The sequence below is a fragment of the Zalophus californianus genome, chromosome 2 (genome assembly GCF_009762305.2).
Source record: "Zalophus californianus isolate mZalCal1 chromosome 2, mZalCal1.pri.v2, whole genome shotgun sequence".
NCBI lineage: Eukaryota > Metazoa > Chordata > Mammalia > Carnivora > Otariidae > Zalophus > Zalophus californianus.
This window is the reverse complement of record NC_045596.1, coordinates 203,039,845-203,054,928: the sequence shown is the minus strand read 5'-3', so window position 1 is coordinate 203,054,928 and position 15,084 is coordinate 203,039,845.

Genomic DNA, 15,084 nt, shown 5'->3' with positions numbered 1-15,084 from the left:
TCTGAATGACAGCCTTGCTGGATAAAGTATTCTTGGCCGCATGTTCTTTTCATTTGGTACCCTGGATATGTCTTGCCAGCTCTTTCTGGCTTGCCAGGTCTCTATGGAAAGGTCTGACATTATTCTTATGTTCCTCCCTCTGTACATAAGAAACTTCTTCCCCCTAGCTGCTCTCAGGATAGTTTCCTTGGCTCTAAGATTTGCAAGTTTCACCATTATATGCCGTGGTATTGGTCTATTTTTATTGATCTTGGGAGGGGTCCTCTCTGCCTCTTGGACACAAATGCTTATTTCCTTCCCCAGATGAGGGAAATTCTCAGCTATTATTTGCTCAAATATACCTTTTAGACCTCCCTCTCTCTCCACCGGCTTGGGAATCCCAATAATTCTGATATTGTAACATTTCATGGTATCATTTATCTCTCCAATCCTTCTTCCATGTGCTACTTGCAGCCTATCTCTGTTTTCCTCAGCTTCCTTCCTTTCTATCAGCTTATCTTCTAGATCACTAATTCTCTTTTCTGCCTCATTTACCCTGGCTGTTAGAATATCCAGTTTAGACTTCATCTCATTCATAGCATTTTTAAGTTCCACCTGGTTAGATCTCATTTCTGCTCTTAGAGATTCTATATTGTCATTAATGCTTTTCTCAAGCCTAACTATTGACTTCATAATTGCTACCCTGAATTCTGTCTCTGACATCTTGCTTAGCTGTTGCAGAGTACATTGTCTCTGGTTCTTTTCTTTGTTGGGAGTTCCTCGTCCTAGTCATTCTGTTGAGGGATGGTTGAGGGAATGTACAGAGTCCAAAATATCAACCATGACCCAAGCAAAATGCACCTATGAAAAAATCTAAAGTGGTTGAAAGCTACCACAGATATGTCATAAAAGCCAGGATAATCCAAAACAAGAAAAAAGAAAAATAGAGGGGGGTGGGGAGAGAGATTATAATCTCTCACGGTGGACTCAGCAGGGTGATTTGCTGGTTCCTGCTTGATTGTTGGTCTATGTGTTAGAAGACACTATATCTTAAAATTGTAAAGAGATCAGAACTTACATATATAGCAAGATAAAATTGAATAGAGTGAAAAATGGGCTAGTATGGGGCATAAATCTATAAAAAGAAAATAAAAGTTAAGAAGTGACTTAAAAACACAGGTTGGGAAATACGAATTTATTTGAAACAGGACCAGGGTTAAAAAAGAGAGAGAGAGAAAGAAAGAAAAAAGGAATAAGAAAAGAAACTAAAAAAGAAATGTAAAATTTTAGCCTGAAGTATAAGCGAGTCATGAGGGAACACCTGGAGCTCCCTATATTATTTTCCTCTGGCGCTGGAGTTTACAGTCCCGTGGGAAATAAGCTTATCATTCACCTGTTCTTCCAGTCTGTCTTCTGGGGGAGGGGCCTGCTGCTTGGCTTCTCAGGCGTCTTTGCCTGAGTGGAGTTGCCCCATACCTTGTCAGAGGGATGGGCTTAATGTGAGCTGGTTGGCTGTGCTGCTTTTTTTCCCTGGCATCTTTCAACTTCTCTTTAGAGGGTCAAAGAAAAGATGGCCATGCTGGAATCTCTGGCCCAGGCCACCATGTTGTGGTTCCCCCACCCCCCCACCTCTCAGCAAGTCCTCCAGGTCAATCCTCTCCACCACTGTGCATACCAAACTCTACAGACTCACGCAATTTTTGCCCACCACACCTCTCCTGGGCTAGTCATGGGGACCTGCAAGCATCTCTGCTTTGTGACTTTGGAATTGCTAGCAGCCAGGGGCTCGCATGTGCACCCTCTTCTGCAGCTCCCAGGTCATGCTGACTGCTGCCTAGCATCTCCTCTGGGGCCACACCACCCCAAGAGCTGTCCCTGTCATGGGCACAAGCAATTCTCTATCTCCCCTAGGATATTAGACAGCCTGCACCCACTAGTTCTTTTCAGGGTGGTCAGGCAGAGGGCAGTCTCCCTACTGGCTCAGCTAGCAGTTTAGGATGTCCGGAGCTGAAAATCCCCTCTGGGCTCGCTGACCATAACCAGTCTCCCCACTCTATTGCTTGGCCGCTGTATCTGTTCGGGCTCCCCCATTCATTCTGGATCTCCTGGAATCCTGAGACCACAATGATCCCCCTAGAGTTCTGCCCTACTTACCCCCTGTACCCTTTTCAGAAGGGGGTGCCTCTCACTGGAGTAGATTTTCAAGGGTCTCGATTTTTTTGATCCGGTGTTATATCACTTTCCGGCAGCCAGTTTATGGAGGCTCCCTCCCCCACTCTGCTTAATTTTGGATATTTGCCCTGAAGATTCAAGGTTCTGCACCTCCTACCACAAAAAAAAAAAAAAAAAAGTAGTTGTTTTCCTGCTTGTGGAGATCCAGATAAGTCTTACATCTCAGGTTGAATTTGTGTGTGTTCAGAATGGTTTGATAGATATCCAGCTAAATTCAAGGGACCAGATGAAATGAGGTCCCCTACTCAGCCACCATCTTTCCTCAATCCCCATATTACAATCTGGCTAATTGAATTTGAATTTAAAAAATATATAAAATAAAATAAATAAAAAATAGGGGCACCTGGCTGGCTCAGTTGGTTGGGCGACTGCCTTCAGCTCAGGTCATGAGCCTGGAGTTCCGGGATTGAGTCCCACATCGGGCTCCCTGCTCAGCAGGGAGTCTGCTTCTCCCTCTGACCCTCCCCCCTCTCATGCTCTCTCTATCTTATTCCCTCTCTCAAATAAATAAATAAAATCTTTTAAAAAATAAATTAAATAAATAAACAAATAAAAAATAAACATAACAGTAAAGAATGTCAGCGAACCACATGGGAAGAGAGCAGGAGAAGAAAGGAAGAAAGAAAAGTACAAAAATAGCAGATAACAATTAACAAAAGTTCAATAAGTACATATCTGTCAATAATTACTTTAAATGTAAATGGACTAAATTCTTCAATCAAAACAGAAAGTGGCTGCATAATTAAAAAAAAAAAATCCACCTATATCCTGCCCACAAAAGACAAAACTTCATATGTAAAGAAACATAGATTGAGTGAAAGGATGTAAGAAGATATTCCCTGTACATAGAGACCAAAAGAAGCCCAGTGTAGCAATACAAAAAAAAAAAAAACAGATTTTAAAACAAAGACTGTAATAAAAGAAGAACATTCTATAACAATGAAAGTGTCAATCCAGCAAGAGCATATAACATTTATTAATATCTACGCACCCAACCTAGGACTCTCTAAATATATGAAACAAATATTAACAAACATTAAGGGAGAAAGACAGCAAGACAATAGTAGGGGACTTTCACACTCCACTTACATCACTGGATAGATCATCAAGATAGAAGATCAATAAGAAAACATCAGCCTTAAATGACACGTTAGACCAGATGCACTTAGCAAACATATGAAGAATATTCCATCCTAAAGCAGCACTGTACACGTTCTTCTCAAATGCACTTGGAACATTCTCCAGGATGGATCCTGTATTAGGCCACAAAACAAGACGTGATAAATTTAAGAATGTTGAAATCATATTAAGCATGTTTTCTGAAGTTGTTTCTTTAAGAATGAAACTAAAAGTTAATCACAAGAAGAAAATGAGAAATTTATGAATAAGTGGAGTTTAAACAACATGATACTGTGCATACAACGAGTCAACGAAGGAATCAAAAAAAATTAAAAATGCCTTGAGACAAATGAAAATGGAAACACAACAACACAAATTCTATGGGACACAGCAAAAGCAGTTGTAAGAGCTAAGTTCATAGCAACAGTCTTCTAAGAAAGAAAAGAAGGAAGGAAGGAAGAAAAAAGAAAAGAAAGAAAGAAAGAAAGAGAGAGAGAGAGAGAGAGAGAGAGAGAGAGAGAGAAGAGAGAAAGAAAGAAGAAGAAAGAAGAGAGAGAGAGAGAGAAAGAAGAAAGAAAAAAGAAAGAAAGGAAGGAAGAAAGAAAGAAAGAAAGAAAGAAAAAGAAAAAGGAAGGAAGGAAGGAAGGAAGGAAGAAAGAAGAAAGAAACAAGAAATTTTCAAGTCAATAATTTAGCTTTCAACTAGAAGTTGAAAGAAATAGAGTTCAAAGTTAATAGAAGGAAGGAAATAATAAAGATCAGAGTGGAATTAATAGAAACCAAAACCAAAATTACAAAGATCAATGAAACTAAGAGCTGGTTCTTTGAAAGGATAAACCATATTGACAAATATTTACCTAGACTTGTAAGGAAAAAAACAAAAAATAAAAGGCTCAAATAAAATTAGAAATTAAATAGAAGTTACAAATGATACAACAAAAATTCAAAGGATCATAAGAGACTACTATGAACAATTATAAGGCAACAAACTGGACAACATAGAAGAAATGAATAAAAGTCATACCAACATTAAAATCTTTCAAGCCTAAATCATGAAAAAATTAGAAAATCTGAATAAAAAGTTACTAATAAAGGAACACTGTAAAGAAAAAAAATTTATACATATGGGTGGTGTAGTGGGTTAAGCATCTGACTCTTAATCTCAGCTCAAGTAATGAGTTCAAGCCCCACATTTGGCTCCATGCAGGGCATGCAGCCTACTTTAAAAAAAAATACAGTAAGATGATTAAAACAGTAATCAAAAATCTCTTAACAAAATTACTAGACCAAACAGCTTCACCAGTTAATTCTACCATTCCAAGATTTAAAACTATCAATCTCAAACTACTAAAAATGAGAAGGGACTGCTCATGTGTTTGAATGACACACTGGACCAGATGGAACTTCACAGATATATTCAGAGCATTACATCTTAAAGCAACAGAATGCATATTCTTCTAAAATGCACATGGAACATTATCCAGAATAGATCACATACTGGGTCACAAATCAGGTCTCAACTGGTAACAAAATACTGGGATCATTCCCTACATATTTTCAAACCACAATACTTTAAAATTGGAACTCAATCACAAGAGAAAATTTGAAAGGAACTCAAAGACATGGAGGCTAAAGAGCATCCTACTAAAAAATGAATGGATCAATCAGAAGTATGGTCTGCCACTGATCCTGGGCTCCCAGCCAGGGGCTTGGGGACTGCATGGAAGGGCTGGATTGCTTTTGGGGGGAGGGGTGCTCACTGGTGACACCGCTCACCATCCCCCTCTGCACTCTGCAATCCAGGCTCTGTGCCCAGCTTACTGATCTTCTCCCTTCCTGAGTCAGCCTCCACTGATGCCTCCAGGTCCTCTGGCCCAGCCCTGCACTTAGCTGGACCCTGAGAGGGAGTCTGCATTCCAGGCCAGCTGGGTGGGGGGTATTCAGTGACCTTTGCATCCCCAGATGTCTAACCTACCTGGTCTTGCACCCTGAGGCTTTTGGCCCAGGGTGGGCATGGTTCTGGGGCTCAGAAGACTTTGGGGCCACAGAGCAGTTGGCAGTGATGAGGGAATGTAGGGGACTGGTCAGGTGTGGAGCCATGGGTCTCATGTACATCCGCCGCGGGACTGGGTCACTGTACATGTGCTGTGTGCAGGTCCCCTGTGCACACCTGGCCATGACACACCTAACTGGCCCTCTTGAGAGGGAGGCCTATGTGCCTGGTGCATCTGTCCCCCACCTACCCTGGGACGAGTGGCCATGTTCAAGCATTCCCATGTCCAACCCTCAGGGACAGTTGAGAACCTGGGTCAAGAGAGGCAGGGACTGGCCCAGGACAAATGAGGGGTGCAGAGCCCAAGGAGCAGGGCTGCTCTCCAGTCCTAGGCCAGCCCCAATGCTCCCATGAGGTTCGCTTTGGGGGTGAGAGCCCCTCAGATCCTCGGGGATAGTTACCCACCCCATCCCATGTGGGACATGACCTTGGCATCCCCAGGCACGTAGAGGCATGCGCACCTGCAAACCCACCCACACACACCACTCTGACTGCCCAGCTGGGGGTCAGAAGGGGAGGACACCCTGGGAGCGAGGTGGGTGACAAGAGGGGGAAAGAAGAAAGAGGTTGGAGACAGCTGGGCCATGGGGCAGGGCATCAGGACTCCTGGCAAGGACCCAGATCCAGAGCATGGGGAGGGGAGACAGGCCAGGCTGATGGTCAGGGGTCCCCAAGGGGCCCAGGAGGTTGCCAGTGCGCTGGGAGAAGACAGGGTCTGGGTTCCGGTGTCCACCACCCTGGGCACTTGGGAGTAGGAAGAGATACCCACCCCCAAGTCCAGAGGGCTACAGCACAAAAGGCCTCAGCTTACTCTGCTGTCACTTGGGCTGCAGAGATGCAGTGTCCCAAGGGTCCCACAGGCTTGTAGAAGAGCCTGTTGGCCTTGGATCTCCATCCCCGACCCCCTGTGATCCCAGTCTGGGGAAAATGTTTTCTACCCCCTCGAGGTCCTTCTCAGCAGAGGACAGACTCGGGGCTTGGGAGGCTGAGGACCTGGCTACGCAGAACGGGGCAGAGCACAGGGCCACCAGTCTGGAGACCAAGGTCAGGGCCCTCCTTGTTGTAGCCTCAGGGTCCCCATGTGGAAGAGGATCCAGAATCACTGCTCTGGTCAGGGTGAGGAGGCCTTAGGAAGGACTGGAGCACCGGGACCGGAGAGGGAAACGGGGACAAGGGAGGCTTCTGAGGTTTCTCACATCGCCCATGGAACCCACAGATCCTGCTCCTGGGAGAGACACAGACACAGAGACAGAGAAGGAGACGGAGAATGAACACAGGACAGAGGGAACCAGGAGAAGTCATAGACTTTCCTCCACCAGCTTGGAAATGACATCCCGGCATTTTGTGCCATTCCATTCCTGAGAGCGCCGTCACATAGGCCATCCACCCTGGAGGGCAGGGGATTCCACAGGGATGTGTGACCAGGACTCAGGGGTATTAGGGGCCACTGTGGGGACTGCCCAGCACACGGGCACAGACGAGGCCCTGGGACCTGAGCCTAACCCTAATGGGAGCCCCTGGAAGTCTGTGTCACCAGGGGACAAGGTCAGAATCAGTTCATTACTACCATCCCACGGGGGCTGGGACACAGGCAGGAGGGGGGTGGCTTTGCCTGGACCCCAGAGCAGACCCAAGCCCCTCTGAGCTGTGTTCCATGCCAAGCCCAGCTCCTTGGCTCATCCTTGCATTGCCAAGTATGCACCAGCCTCCTGTGATAGCAGGTACGGAACATGTGTAAGGTCCTACTCCTGATGGCGTCCCTAGAAGTAGAAGCCAGAATACCCCGATGTGCAGATGGGGAGCCTGGGGAGGCCCTGAGAGGCACGGGGTCTGTCCTGGGTCACAGCCCTGGCCACACGCAGGACCCCAGTCTGAACCCAGCTCTGTGCCCTCACAGCGGGGACACCAGCTGCACCAGGCCCCCCGGGGGCTAGGGATGGGCTGTGTGGGTGTCACTGTATGGATGGGGCATGGGGGAGGGTGAGCATTGAGCAGCTGGGGGGGTCCCTCGGAGGGCTCTTGTGTGAGGAGGATATTGGGTAAGGGGACCCCAGGCAGTGGTGACCTCACTTCCCTGACAACAGAGCCCAACAGAATTTGGAACCCTGGTAACCAGGCACCCACATTCCACAGACAGCCTCCTGCCCAGCTCATTTTGTTGGAGATCCTCAAACCAACATGTTTCCCTGTTGCCTGAAGTCCAGAGGCTGCAGGCTGAAGAAAGTGCGCCTTGCAGACGCTGTCCCCCGCTGGGGATGTCATGTCAGGGCTCCCCACCGCCTCTGGCCATTTGGCCGGAAGGACAGAAAGGTGACACCAGGAGGCCCAGAGCCAGCCAACCAGCCCCACTCACTCTGATGACCTGTGTAGCCCCAGGTGCCCTCCCTGTGTGTGTGTGTGTGTGTGCGTGTGTGTGTGAGTGTGTGTGTAAAGTGGGGTCATGGGGTGGGGCCACCCCGAGCAGGAGCAGGCTGATGAGGGGTCAGATACCCAGTGGGCAGGTCATGTTCAAGGTCAAGGCTGGCTGTGTGGGATGGGGTGTGCGGGCGCTGCCCCTTCTGCCCGAGGTTTATCCCAATAGCCCTGCAGGGATGGGTCACTGCATCCCGGGTGCAGGGCTGTGTGTGCACAGGTGTGTGTCTGATCTGGGAGCAGCAGGGGGACTGGGCAGGAGGACATTGCGGATGGCCGGGCAGGGCTGTGATGCCTCAGGGCCGGCTACCGGTCCCTGTCTTTGCAGAAGGCCACGGAGGACATGGAGAGGAGGCTGCTGGACATGCCCTCCATCTCCTCGACAGAGGGGGTGACCCCACAGGGGTCCCCAGGAGCAGATGCTGGGGATTGTAGGAGAAGACCTCCAACACCACCCAGACCACCGTCCCAGGTGGTTGTCCACTGGACAGTGGTCCAGGAGCCGGAGCCCACAGAGGCCGAGGCCGAGGGTGAGAAGGCTGGGGCTGGGTGTTTGTGGTGTGTGGGGATGGGTCAGTGCCGGCCTCACACGGAGGAGCCCCCAGAGGCTGGTGTGGGGCCAGGAGGAACAACTGGGCTCAGAGCACCCAGCGGGTGGACTGCAGTTGGGGAGACGTCCCCGTGAAGGTTCCTTCCCGGCTGTGGCTTCTCCGGGAGGCCCTTGGCTGGGCTCTGTCTCTGCAAAGGCCTGCAGAGAGCAGGCACGTGGGTGAGCTTTTCTCCTCTCACAGCTGCTCCACCACCTGAGGAGCTAGAGCCGGATCTGGAGGGAGGGCTGGTGCCTGCAGTGACTTCAGGAGGAGACCAGGAGCCTGCAGGTGACCTGGCACCTGCCCACGGAAAGCCTGGCCCTGTCCAGGAAGAACTGGCACCTGTGCCTGCACCTGCCCCAGCCCCTGCCCCTGCCCCTGCTACAGTTCCTGCCACTCCCCCTTCCCCCACCCCAGCCCCTGCCCCTGCCTCTGACCCAGATCCTGACCCTGCTCCTGCCCCTTCCCTTATCCCTGCCTCTGCCCCTGCCCCTGCTCCTACCCCTGCCAGAGCCACTGTCCCTGCCCCTGCCCCTGCTTGTGCTCCTATTTCTGCCCCGACCCAGCTCCTGACCCTGCTACAGTTCCTCCCACTGCCCCTGCCCCTTCCCCTGCCCCTGCCAGAGTCACTACCCCTTCCCTGCCCCTGCCTGTCCTCCTGTTCCTGCCCCTGACCCAGGTCCTGCCCTGGATCCTGCACCTGCCACTGCTGCTCACCCTGTCCCTTCCCTTGTCCTGCCCCTGGCCCTGCTCTTACCTCTGTCCCTGCCTCTGTCCCTGCCCCTATCCTAACCCCTGCCCCTACTCCTGCTCCTGCAGGGCTCCCACAGCCACATCCAGAGACCACAGCCCTGCAGGGAGAGCTCCTTGTACAATTACCCTTAGTTCCATCACCAGACCCCGATGCCCCACCAGATTGTTTCATCCCCTCCCTCTATGTTCTTTCTCTCTGGTTCATATTAACTGTTATTTTATCTTTTCATGTTCTGTATACTGTTTATTATTTGTTTTAAATAAAATTACTTGTTTTCAGTTGAACACGTCATGAGCATTAAGTACATTCCCAACGCTGTGCCACCACACCCCAGAACATTGCTGCAGAATATCTCTTTCCCCAAAGGAGTCCCCGAGCCAGAAGCCCTCCCTGCCCGTTTCTCCTCCAGCCCAGACCCTGACAACCCCTAAGCTGCTTTCTCTCTGATGTTTCTATAAGTGGAATCACACAATAGGGGCCTTCGTGTCTGCCCCCCTATTTTCAAAGGGGACTCGTTTTCTTCTGTTTATTTGTCATAAAATTTCCCTTATTCGATATTGAAATCCCCGATGGATGACACATCAGATGTAACCATAGAGGCCACTTTAGGAATTATGGGCACAATCTCGGGGCCGAGACCCCTGGTCCTGCTGGGACACCACAGCCTGACCCCAGACAGGACAGGGCTGGTTCCTCCTGTGACCCACACAGAAACCAGGGAAATGCAGAAAGCTGGAAGACACACCGCAAAGGGCAAAAGCATTGCCTACAACCCAAGGCCAGAGAAAGGTTTCACCTGACTCTGGTCCAAACCACGCTCCAAGTCACTGGGTTCCACAGGGACGGAGACCAAATACATGTAAGTGCCAGGGGGAGGGCAGGCATGTGGGGATTATGTGTCAGAGATGCAGGAGCTCCTGGGGAAGGACCCCGGCAAAGGAAACCCTATGGAGGCAGCGCTGGTCACCCTCAGACTGGCAGGTGTCTGGTCTGGGGACCAGCAGCCCTGGGGAGAACGTGAGGAAGTAGTGGTCCCCTGGAGAGAACGGTGACGGGCACCCCTGTCTGTGAGCATCACCCATCCCAGGCCACAGGTGCACCCATCCTCAGCCTCGGACTCAGCCCCGGAAACCCTGGCTCGGTTTTTCACACACCTACTGTCAGGAGTGTTCATCACAGCGGTGCTGGAGAGAGCAGGGAATGGAACAGCACTAATGCCCAAGGAGATGGATGGGATCCACGGTCCTGGTGCACAGGGTGGAGAGAATGACAGGTGGTGCTAATGCGGGCGTGGGGTCTCTCTGCACCCAGAGGGAGACCTCAGGGCCCTCTCCCCTGAGACCCACCATCTGCATCCAGGACCCCACCTGTAAGACCACACGGATGTGATCTCCACAGGGAGAAACCTAGATGGAAAGAGGTGTGCAGCTGTGAGAGAGAACCCGAGACTGGAGATGTGCCCCAATCCCATCCTGATGGTCACCTCAGGGTGGGACTTGCAAATGCCTCTTCTTCTCCCTTAGTGGTGTTTCCATGTTTCATGTACAGTGTGTCTTACTTGTGTAATTCCAAAAAGAGTCAAGTCCTAGGTTAAGTGTTCCCCATGTCTCAGTCATCCGCGGACCAAGTACATTATTCAGTTTTCATCATCAAGGATTTATTACAAGGACAATAAATGTTGATCATAGTAAAGTAAAGAGAAGCAATCTAGAGTGAAAGTAGCAGAGCCTCCCACCGCCGAGAGCCCTAACAGGGAGCGGTCACCTTTCCAGTCCTTCCCCTGTCTGTCCTCATGTGTAAGGTTGCCCGCCCTGGGTCCCATCCCACACGTGCCCGCAGGTCCCTGTGTGCCCCCCTGGGAAGCAGACTCACACCAGCTGGACAAACCCGCCCTGACACTGCTCGGTGACCTCAGCCTCCGGAGCACAGCCCTCCCCCACATTCCTTCTGTGAGCCACACCTTTAATGACACCCTCTGGCAAGAAGGCCCTCCATCTGCCCTGGAGATTGGACGGTGACACACACCTGTCCTCCCACATCCTCCTCCTGGGGCTGTGAGAACAGGTCTCACCAACACGGGCTTGTGCAGATGGACTGGTGTCTGGTGGTGCCCAGACGTCCTTCTGTGCTTAGGCCCCTGGAAGAAACCATTTCTTGTCAACAGGACATGTCTCCTTTTCTTCAGTCTCCCGGCTCCTTTGGCCTTTGGGGGTCGCTGTGCACGCACCCCCTTCCCGGAAGAGCACGCACACGTATGGGAGGTGGGCACCTGTGTGTTCGTGTGCGGCGGGGCGGGTGGCGGAGCGTGTGCTCTTCCTGCAACCTGCTCTTCCAATGGGTGGACGCTGGCCCCTCCATCCCCCTCCTCCCTGGCTTTTTCTGTCTCTGCATGAGAATTTGCCCAGAGCCCGGGCTCTGGACCAGGGGCCATTCCGCTGTTTTGTCTGCATTGCGGAGCTGCAGGGAACATCTGTGACCTGTGACCGTGCTCCTTGTTTATTTTGGACAGGCCTCCAGCATAAAGAGTCTCCCTCTCGTGGAAAACTGATGTGAGGTCCTGCCTGCAGTCTAGCACATCCGCAGTCTCCTTGTCCACTCTTCCCCACATGTGTTACCTCACTGAATCCCCCTGACAATTCCATGAGGAAAGAGGGATCGTTGTTCCATGTCACTGATGGGAACACTGAGGCTTCAGGAGACTTGCCCAATTGCACCCAGCAGAGGGCAGAGCCAGGATTTGAACCCAGGGCCTGAGGACTCTGCGCGGCCCACCTCAATGGGAGACTGCACCCTACAGCCGGGTCCTGGGAACCTTTGGTCTGGTGCCCACATAAGCCTCATGCTGCCAGGGGGCAGACAGGCTGGACCAGGTCCTGGGCATACCCACAGAGCCCAAGGCTGGCCCTTCCCTGGCCACCCTCGCCCAGCTCCAGGCACCACCTGGCCATCCTCGCCCAGCTCCAGGGCTTAGGAAGGAACACAGTCTCCAGCATCAGGTAAGTGGAGTTCCTAGTCCCTGCTCTTCCTCTTTCCAATCCGTGACCCCAGGCACATCTCTCAGCCTCACCTGGGAAATGAGGAAGTAACTGGGCCTGCTGAAGGCTTGTAGAATTTCCTGTGGAATGACTTGTGCATACCTTGCCCAGTGCCTGGGAGGTATTTTGAGCCACTGCCAGGCTGTCCCAGCAGTCCTCAAGGACGCAGAGTCCAGGAAGACCCTCCTCGGGGGCCCTTGCTATTGCTTTGCTCCCAGGATATTCAGCCTGGTTTGGGGATGGGATGGAGAAGACCTGGGACAAGAGCGTGTTGCAGGCAAAGGAGGCTCAGTGGCTGGAGGACAGCTGGACGTGCCCTGTGGACCATTCAGGGCCCATGCTAAGATGCCCTCTGTCCCCATCCAAATCACGGCTCCTGGTGCATGGTCCTGGCTTCTATGGTTTCACTGACTCCCTCATTCATTGACCTACGAGCTAGTAATTCATCATGGCCACCAGCTGAGCTTCATCAGTGAGCCTGACCCTCCTTGCCCTGGGTGGGCCACATGCAATCAGTGGAAGGCCATTTGAGGAAACGGACTGAGGTCCCTGGAGGAAGAGGGAATTCTGCTTCCAGAATGTCTTCAGGCTTAAGGTGCAATGCCAGATCCTCAGGGGACAATTGGGAAACTGAGGCCAGGGGAGAGGCAGAGACTGGCCCAGGACACTCGAGGTGAGTAGAGTCCAAGAAGGGAGGGTTCCCTCCTCCTAGACCAGGGCTCCACCCTCCCATGGGGTTTGCACTGGAAATGGGAGCATCTGAGGTTTGGGGGCCCCCTGCCCACACCCTTCCATGGGGGGCCCTCTTCCCTGGGCATCTCCACCTGGCACAGTTACACACACACACACACACACACACACACACACACACACACACTCTGCCCAGCTGGGCATCAGAAGGGGAGTGCACATAGGGGAGGTGACAAGGGGGAGAGAAGAAAGAGGTCGGAGGCAGCTGGGCCATGGGGCGGGGGCACCCCAAGTCCTCGCAACATACTCAGTGCCTTGAATCTGAGGAAGGGAGACTTGCCAAGCTGATGGCCGGTGTCTTCCAAATGGCCATGGGGCACATGGGCTGGGGCCATCCCTAGGCCCCATCAAGAACTCAAGGGGCTAGGGTTCTGTTTCCATTCCCCTTTGTGTCTAAAACTGGGAGGAACCCCCTAGTGTGCGGGCAGCCAGAAGAGAAGCAGCCTCAGTTTCTTCTTGTCAGTCAGGAAGCTTGGAGGGAGCGACCCCATGGCACGTGCAGCCAGGACACGTGTGTGTTCAGCTGGGTTCTCGAGAGGTGGCGAGTGCACCTTGGACGTCCTGTGCATGGTCCGCAGAGCCTACAGCTCCCGCCCCTTTGCTCCAGGGGCCCTGGGAGGGCCAATGGCATTTCTCAGTCCAGATCACCTGAGCCCTCTGGGAGAGGGCGCCTGTGTCCCCGGCCTGCCATTCCTTGTCCCTCCCCCATCTCTGGGTGGAACCAGTGGGACACAAAGACCCAGAGCCAAGCTACAGAGAGACTCTTCTCCAGCAGGGCTGACACCCTCCCAGGAGTAAACACATGGTCAAGGACACAGAACAACTTCAGCTCCATAGTCACCAAAGTGCACAGGGCACCTTTCCTGCCTTGCTCTGGGGGCACTAGCACAAGAGAATCCTTTCTGAGCAGGGGTCCCATATCCTAAGGCACACAGTGTGTCCTACAAAGGAGGCTTCTGGGTCCCCAGTGTGGCAGTTAGGGTACTAACCAGCTAGAGATCACCTGGTTGGTTCACCGTGTCTTTACAGATGGGGAGGAGCCTGAGACCGGGAGGGTGGTGGGCAGCAGGCCCCAGGGAGTTTTCCCTGGAACTCACCTGGAAGACACATGGACTCCAACCCCTTCATGCTCCTGCCTCTGTCACAAGGCACCATCTACCACCTCCCCAGCCCAAGAGGGAGGGAAGCAAGAACAAACAGGGAGCCAAATTTATGGAGCTCCTGTGGAGCACCAGCAAGGACTTAATCCTCTAAGGAAGACAGAGGTACCAAATCTGACCCATGAAAAAGGTGACTCCCAGAGTTCATCAGTTGGTCAGGGTCTCCAGAAACGAAGAGGTTAGACCCAGGATATGAATCTGTGCCCTATGATGCCAGAGTCGGGGGCCCAGCACTGTGCGATCTGGCCTTGGGACTAACCAGAAAAGCACTTTATCATCGTGTGATCGGGTTTGCAGGCTGGAGCAGAGCACACATACCAACGGTCTGGGACTCATACTTGCAGCACTGCATGAACCGTGTGAGGGGAGCACAGCGGGAAACAGAACCCACGGGACCCCTCACTGCTAACTCGCTGGACACCCCCTGATGCGCGCATCCCACGTCCCTTTCCTCTCTCCCCCAAGGGGACCCCATACTGTCACTTCCAATTCGTTTTCTCTGTCTCTGACCTTCATGGAAGGGAATCAGACAGAGTGTCCGCTGTCATGCCTGGCTACTTTTGTTATGCTTCTGAGACTCATCCCTCTTCTTGGATGCGGCTCAGTTGATTTTTATTTCCATAGAGTATTCCACTCTAAAGCATGTCACTCACTTCATTTACCCATGCCGTGACTGAGCCACTTTTGGGTTGTTCTGTGCTGACAGGTGGAAGAACGCTGCTCTGAGTCCTGCCCGCACACAGGGGCGCATCTGGGTTGGGCGTGCGCCTACCATGGAATGGGTGGGTCAGGGAATAAGTGTGTGTCGATCTTGGGAGATCGTACCAAAGAGATTTCCAAGTTCACACTCCCAGCGGGGTGTGAGAGTTGCCGTGGGGCCACATCCTCACCAACATGAGGTCTGCTCAGCGTATTTCAGCAATGGGGTCTATGCGTGGAAGTGTCTCACCGTGGATACCACTTGCATTTTCTTGAGAAGGAATGATGTGGGCACCCTTTC